Raw genomic sequence first — 7,968 nt, forward strand, 5'->3', positions numbered from 1 at the left:
GGCTTTGGGAAAAGGAGGTGCCCCCCCCCAAAAAATCAATTTTTTTCTGGGCTCTCGCATCTCTTAACTTAACATGCCTCTTCTTCTTATGACCAGCTTTTCATGGCTATTTGAGGGGGGTTTCTTATTCTTGTGGGGGTACAAGGGCCTGCTGTTTGTGGGGACTGTACCACTTTCACTTCCCTGACCACCAGCCTCACTTGAGAAACTTGAAGAATTCCTCCCCACCCTGCTCCCATAACAGAAAGTGATAAATGACCTGCTTTTAGGCTCTACCAAAAATGAATGCTGGGAATAGGAAGGTTGCTTGCACTCTTCCAAGTGGCTCTGCTTGGAGGGCACTGTAGCTTTTCCGCTAGTCATCATGTGGTGAGAAGGTCCTGGCTGACCCAAAGGCAGGTGTGGGAAAGGATTGGATAGCAAGTTACAGCCTCCTTTACTCAGTACCAAGCATTACCCCCCTCTGCATGAGTGGGAGGAAAATACCACCCACTGTGGGCTGTTCCTAAGCACAGTTGGCCTCTCCTTGCATGGATAAGATGGAAACCACTGGAAAAACCATGGCTCCCTTGCTGCACTGCTGGTTCTGCAGCCTTCTTGTTCACCATGTGCTGGGTGCTCTGCCCTATACTGAGAAATGGGGGAGAGGAAGGGGAGGGAGGAAAGGCTGAAGATCAATAGAGTGAATAAAAGATCCATGAAAGAGAGATCAGAAAATGGGGAAAGCAGCCGTGGACCCAACCACCCACAGCTTAAGGCAGGGACCAGGTTGGAGGGTGTGAGATGGCTCCTCTCCAAGACAAGGTGGTCAAAACTTTGTGCACTGCCTGCTAAATTCAGAGGGAGGAGCTGAATGCCCTCCAGGAATCACTGCAGAACCACAGTTCTACAAGTTGGAATGTGTTGGAAGAACTGCGTTTTAGTAAAAAATGGAAGTGGGATTATTCACTCTTCTCCCCTTGCACAAAAAGGAAAAGAAGGGAGCAAGTGAGACCAAGTATCACTGCAGCTTGTTCATGATAATATAAACCATGGTTGCCTGAACCAAGTGAGTGACATAAGCACACACAGGATCTCCCCACTCATTTCAGGCTGCAGCCTCAGGTGCCATGGAGGGAAATGACCTCACAAACAATACCTCCTTGCCTTACTGATGGCTGCAATCACAATTTTCATGTCTTGGTGCTCATGTCAAGATTACTGACAAGCTGTTGAAGGAACTGGATATGTTTAGCATACTAAAGAGGAGACTGGGAGGAGATATGATAGCCATCTTCAAATATCTTAAGGGCTGTCACATGGAGGATGGAGCAAGCCTGCTTTCTCCTGCTTCACAGGCTAGGTCTCGAACCAATGGTTTCAAGTTATGAGAAAGTTTTCTGACGGTAAAAGCTATTTGACAGTGGGACAGACTCCTAGAAGAGGTGATGGACTCTCTTCCCTTGGAGGTTTTTAAGCAGAGGTTGGATGACCATCTGTCATGTACGATCCAGCTGAGATTCCTGCATTGCAGGAGGTTGGAGCTGATGACCCTCGAGGTCCCTTCTATCTCTACAATTGATTCGATGAGCAGCTCACCCTTAGAAATACCAATCTTATTGTTGTTTCTTCAGAAACGCCACCCTGTGGTTAACTATAGAATGCAATACAACATTCTCTCATCAATTACCGGTACCTTCATTCTAGAATTGTATCATAATGGATACTCTGAGGAGCACTAATTTAAGGGAGAACTATATATACACCTATGTACACTGCTTAAGTTTAAAATAGTGCCATTCTACTTGAGATTTACTATTTTAATACCTTCTTGTCAGCTGACAAACTTGCTTCCTCTGTGTATTTTGTTTTATTTTTTGTTACATTTTAAAAGTTTTTTAAAATTTGTTTTTGAGGTTTTCAGTTAAGTAATAACAAAACAGATAATCTAAGCAAACAATAACATAAACATGCACTGGTTACAGGTAGGTAGCCGTGTTGGTCTGGATCGAAGTAAAATAAAAAAATTCCTTCAGTAGCACCTTAAAGACCAACTAAGTTTTTATTTTGGTATGAGCTTTCGTGTGCATGCACACTTCTTCAGATACAGTGAAATGGAAGTTTCCAGGCACTTATGTAGAGAAGGGGTGGGGAGGGGTGGGGATGGGGAGGGGGGATCACTCAGGAGGGTGGTGGAAATGGGTGATTGACTGACTGATAGCTGTTGATGACCGCAAACGACTGCAAATGGTTTTGCATGAAAAAGCAAGGGTTGAGATGGCTGAAGATCGCTTATCATGAGATAAGAACCCGATATCTCTGTTCAAACCAGGTCCCTCCATGGTTTTGAGCTTGGTGATAAGTTGCAATTCAGCAACTTCTCTTTCCAGTCTATTTCTGAAATTCTTTTGTAGTAAGACAGCTACTTTGAGATCTTGTATAGAATGTCCTGGGAGATTGAAGTGTTCTCCTACTGGTTTTTCTGTCTTCTGGTTCCTGATGTCAGATTTATGTCCATTTATCCTTTGGCGTAGGGTTTGGCCTGTTTGTCCAATATAGAGAGCTGAAGGGCACTGTTGGCATTTGATGGCATACACAATGTTAGAGGATGAGCAATTAAATAGTCCTGAGATGGTATGTTGGATGTTGTTGGGGCCAGTAATGGTGTTGTCTGGGTGTATGTGGCAGCAAAGTTGGCATCTGGGTTTATTGCAGGCTCTGGTACCAGTGTCCATGTTAAGTCTGGTGGTTGTATTATTGTGGGTGAGGAGTTGTTTAAGATTGGGTGGCTGTCTGTAGGCAATGAAAGGTCTTCCTCCCAGAGCTTGAGAAAGGGAGCGGTCATTGTACAGGAGAGGTTGTAGATCTCTGATGATGCGTTGTACTGTTTTAGCTTGGGAGCTGTATGTGATGTGGAATCTCTATATACCAACATCCCACACAATGATGGTTTACAAGCCATAAGGAACACCATTTCAGATAAAACCACAGCGGACTTTGCTACCAAACTCTGCCACTTTGTCCTTACCCACAACCACTTCAAATTTGGTGATGACCTGTTCCTCCAGATCAGCGGCACAGCCATGGGCACCCGCATGGCCCCACAGTATGCCAACATCTTCATGGCAGATTTAGAACAACGTTTCCTTAACTCCTACCCACTCAAACCTCTCCTGTACCTGCGATACATTGACGATATTTTTATTATCTGGACACATGGACAACAGACCCTGGAAACCTTCCACCAGACATTCAATGACTTTCACCCCACCATCAACCTAACAATGAACCAATCTATGCAAGAAATACATTTTTTGGACACTACTATAAAAATACAGGATGGACGTATAGACACCACCTTATACAGAAAACCAACTGACCGACAAACATATCTACATGCTTCTAGCTACCATCCCAAACATACCAAACAATCCATCGTATACAGCCAGGCCTTACGTTACAACCGCATCTGTTCCAACTCTACAGACAGAGAATCTCACCTAAGAGATCTACAGCAAACCTTTTTAGAACTAAAATATCCACCTGATGAAGTTAAACAACAGATCAACAGAGCCAGACAGATACCTAGAGAGAACCTGCTGCAAGACAGACCCAAAAAAGAAAATAACAGAACACCACTAGTCATCACATACAGCTCCCAAGCTAAAACAGTACAACGCATCATCAGAGATCTACAACCTCTCCTGGACAATGACCGCTCCCTTTCTCAAGCTCTGGGAGGAAGACCTTTCATTGCCTACAGACAGCCACCCAATCTTAAACAACTCCTCACCCACAATAATACAACCACCAGACTTAACATGGACACTGGTACCAGAGCCTGCAATAAACCCAGATGCCAACTTTGCTGCCACATACACCCAGACAACACCATTACTGGCCCCAACAACATCCAACATACCATCTCAGGACTATTTAATTGCTCATCCTCTAACATTGTGTATGCCATCAAATGCCAACAGTGCCCTTCAGCTCTCTATATTGGACAAACAGGCCAAACCCTACGCCAAAGGATAAATGGACATAAATCTGACATCAGGAACCAGAAGACAGAAAAACCAGTAGGAGAACACTTCAATCTCCCAGGACATTCTATACAAGATCTCAAAGTAGCTGTCTTACTACAAAAGAATTTCAGAAATAGACTGGAAAGAGAAGTTGCTGAATTGCAACTTATCACCAAGCTCAAAACCATGGAGGGACCTGGTTTGAACAGAGATATCGGGTTCTTATCTCATTATACATGATAAGCGATCTTCAGCCATCTCAACCCTTGCTTTTTCATGCAAAACCATTTGCAGTCGTTTGCGGTCATCAACAGCTATCAGTCAGTCAATCACCCATTTCCACCACCCTCCTGAGTGATCCCCCCTCCCCATCCCCACCCCTCCCCACCCCTTCTCTACATAAGTGCCTGGAAACTTCCATTTCACTGTATCTGAAGAAGTGTGCATGCACACGAAAGCTCATACCAAAATAAAAACTTAGTTGGTCTTTAAGGTGCTACTGAAGGAATTTTTTTATAAACATGCACATAAGCTGAAACATAAATTAACACACACACTTCTTTTGCAAGTGATAACACAGTATTTTGTACACCGAATACATATATTTTTATAAGAGCTTGGTGCATAGAAATTAATGAAACAGAAGTCCTGCTGTAAATAAAAATTTAAATACTGTAGTATGAAAATAATAATTCCTAATAATACTGTAGCAGATCTGCATTTCTACTCCAGTCCTGCAGCGCCACAGACCACTTCCCTGTTTGTACCTCAGGTTGGTTATCTTTAATTTAACTAAATAAATGGCATCCGTATACTCTACATATGCAGCAGGAACACATTATATGTGCATAAGGCCAAAGGGTTCAACCAGTTATACCACAGTTGTGCCTTTAGCAGATGCCACGCCTGTCCCCTTTACACAAGAGGTCTTGAGTTCACATTATGCTCCTAATCCTTGCTGAAACCTCAGAAGAAATTGAGGTACAGAACCCACTAAACAAGTCTGTTCCACACTACACTGCCTGCTTCAAAGTCACCTTGAATTACAATGTTGTTGTTGTTTAGTCGTTTAGTCGTGTCTGACTCTTCGTGACCCCATGGACCATAGCACGCCAGGCACTCCTGTCTTCCACTGCCTCCCGCAGTTTGGTCAAACTCATGTTCGTAGCTTCAAGAACACTGTCCAGCCATCTCGTCCTCTGTCGTCCCCTTCTCCTTGTGCCCTCCATTTTTCCCAACATCAGGATCTTTTCCATGGAGTCTTCTCTTCTCATGAGGCGGCCAAAGTCTTGGAGCCTCAGCTTCACGATCTGTCCTTCCAGTGAGCACTCGGGGCTGATTTCCTTCAGAATGGATAGGTTTGATCTTCTTGCAATCCATGGGACTCTCAAGAGTCTCCTAAAGCACCAAAATTAGAAAGCATCTATTCTTCGGCGATCAGCCTTCTTCATAGTCCAGCTCTCACTTCCATACATCACTACTGCAAAAACCATAGCTTTAACTATACGGACCTTTGTTGGCAAGGTGATGTCTCTGCTCACTTTCTGCCATCAAGGTTTGTGTCATCTGCATATCTGAGGTTGTTAATTACAATAGCAGAGACCATTCTGCTGGGTCATTATTTTTGATATAAGCACATTTACACAGGTTTCAACAACGAAATGCAGTGCTATCTACTAGCCATAGTACCAGCCTTCCTTACTTTAGACCACCTAGGTTACCACTTTAACACTGCTAAGCTTGAGGTCTAGCACAGGCATAGGCAACCTCGGACCTCCAGATGTTTTGGGACAATTCCCACCATCCCTTATGTTCCCAAAACATCTAGAGGGCCGAGGTTGCCTATGCCTGGTCTAGCACTTCCCTACTTGACCTTATCTGAAAGTCGGGGTAGGGGTGGAGGAGCAGAGCAAAATGCACTAGTGAGACCAGGATCCCTTTTCTCACTGGCATGCTCAGGTCTCCGTCTCTCTCTGTTTCTAGCCTGGTTCCCAGAAAATTCACTGGCTCCTAGGGTTTTGCAAAACTTTTTTTGCATCACTTAAGTCTTGCACAAAGCTCCAGCACCTTGCTCAGCTTGAACAAGGAGTATGTGCAGCTCCAGCGGAATATTCCAGAGAGTATCAGAGCAGGGGAGGGGGAGAGGCACTTGTCTGTGCATCATCACTCACAAGCAGTGGTGGAGGAAGGGGGTGCGGTGGGTGCGGTCTGCCCCAGGTGTCATCACTGAGGGGAGTGACAAAAATATGAGGGTGGTTTTGTTTTTGTTTTTTAAAAAGGGCTCACTAAACTTTTTAGTTCAGTCAAGAAACATAACAAAACGTGGCTGGCACTGGGCACCACACCGTGGGGGCTGGCACTTACTGCCACGCGTCTCTCCTGGGAGTGATGTGATGGCTTGGGCGCCTGCAGGCTCCACACTGCCTGAAAGGGTAGTGTGGGGCTTGCAACTGCCCACCGCCTCTCCCTCAGCCGCCCTACAGCTGAGGGAGAGGTGGTCAGAGGCTCCACGCGGCTCACCCCGCCCCTGGCTGCAGGATGCGCACACCGCACCGGGAACACAAGCGGCTAGCTACACCGCCGCTCACAAGGAGAAAAACCTCAGAAATAATTCTACAATTTTCACGTTTCTGCTCCTGAAAGCTGACACTCTTATTGACAAGCACCTTTATTTGCTTATGCAACAAGACTCAGTAACCTTTTGATTTGATTTGATTTGATCTGTTCTGAAGGGAACAATGTCTTTGAAAAAATGTACACATCACTTGGGAAGAAAGGCGAACTAATATCAGTGTACTGGAAGAAGCAAAGATTACCAGTGTTGAAGCAATGATTCTTCAACATCAACTTCGTTGGACTGGTCATGTTGTGTGGATGCCCGATGATCGTCTTCCAAAGCAAATACTCTACTTATAAATGGAAAGCGTAATGCTGGTGGTCAACAAAAAAGGTTTAAAGACTGTCTCAAGGCAAATCTAAAAATATATAGTATAAACACTGACAACTGGGAAACACTGGCATGCAAGCACTCCAACTGGAGAACAGCCTTTACCAAAGGTGTCATGGGCTTTGAAGACGCTCAAACTCAGGACAAAAGGGAGAAACGTGCTAAGAGGAAGGCATGTTTAGCAAACCCTCATCGTGATCAACTCCCGCCCAGAAACCTCTGTCCCCACTGTGGAAGGACGTGTGGATCCAGAACTGGCCTCCACAGTCACTCCACAGTCATTGTTAAAACCGTGTTTATGGAAGACAATCTTACTCGGCTACAAGTGATCACCAAAGAAGAAGAAGAAGAAGATTATTATTATTATTAATCTGTTGGGAGCCACCCAGAGTGGCTAGGGAAACCCAGCCAGATGGGTGGGGTGGTAATAATAATAATAATAATAATAATAATAGTAGTAGTAAAATTATTATTATTATTATTATTATTATTATTTGTTGTTGTTGTTGTTGTTGTCATAACTGAGGAACTGGTGTGCATTTCAGCCAGGATGTGCACCCATGCTGTGCAACCAAACACTCTCAAATGACCCAGGTTAGGTTCATGGGTGTAGCCCGGGAGGCCCAGGGGGGCAGCTGCCCACCCCCCAGATCAAGTAAAACAATAGAAATACAGTGGTGCCTCGCTTAACGAATGCCCTGCTTAACGAAATTTCCGCTTAACGAAAGGATTTTTCGAGCTGAGCTTGCCTCGCTAGACGAATGCGTTTTACGAAAAATTTGTCTAGCGAATCGCGGTTTCCCATAGGAATGCATTGAAATTCAATTAATGCGTTCCTATGGGCAAAAAAAAAATCCCCAAAAAATCAATGCATTCCTATGGGATTCGCTAGACGAATTTTTCGCTATAAGAAAAGACCCGTGGAACGAATTAATTTCGTCTAGCGAGGCACCACTGTACTTAAATAACTGACAATTCACATCGGTTCTGCTCCCCTAACAAAAGTCCTGTGTC

At 44.5% G+C, this 7,968-nt stretch overlaps 1 protein-coding gene across 3 annotated transcripts in view; it reads right to left on the minus strand.

Annotated features, from left to right (window-relative positions):
- C14H7orf50 (chromosome 14 C7orf50 homolog) overlaps positions 1-7,968 on the minus strand; it is a 140,769-nt gene that overhangs the window by 84,115 nt on the left and 48,686 nt on the right. The window lies entirely within an intron of this gene.

Source organism: Zootoca vivipara, chromosome 14 (genome assembly GCF_963506605.1).
Source record: "Zootoca vivipara chromosome 14, rZooViv1.1, whole genome shotgun sequence".
NCBI classification, from domain to species: Eukaryota; Metazoa; Chordata; class Lepidosauria; order Squamata; family Lacertidae; genus Zootoca; species Zootoca vivipara.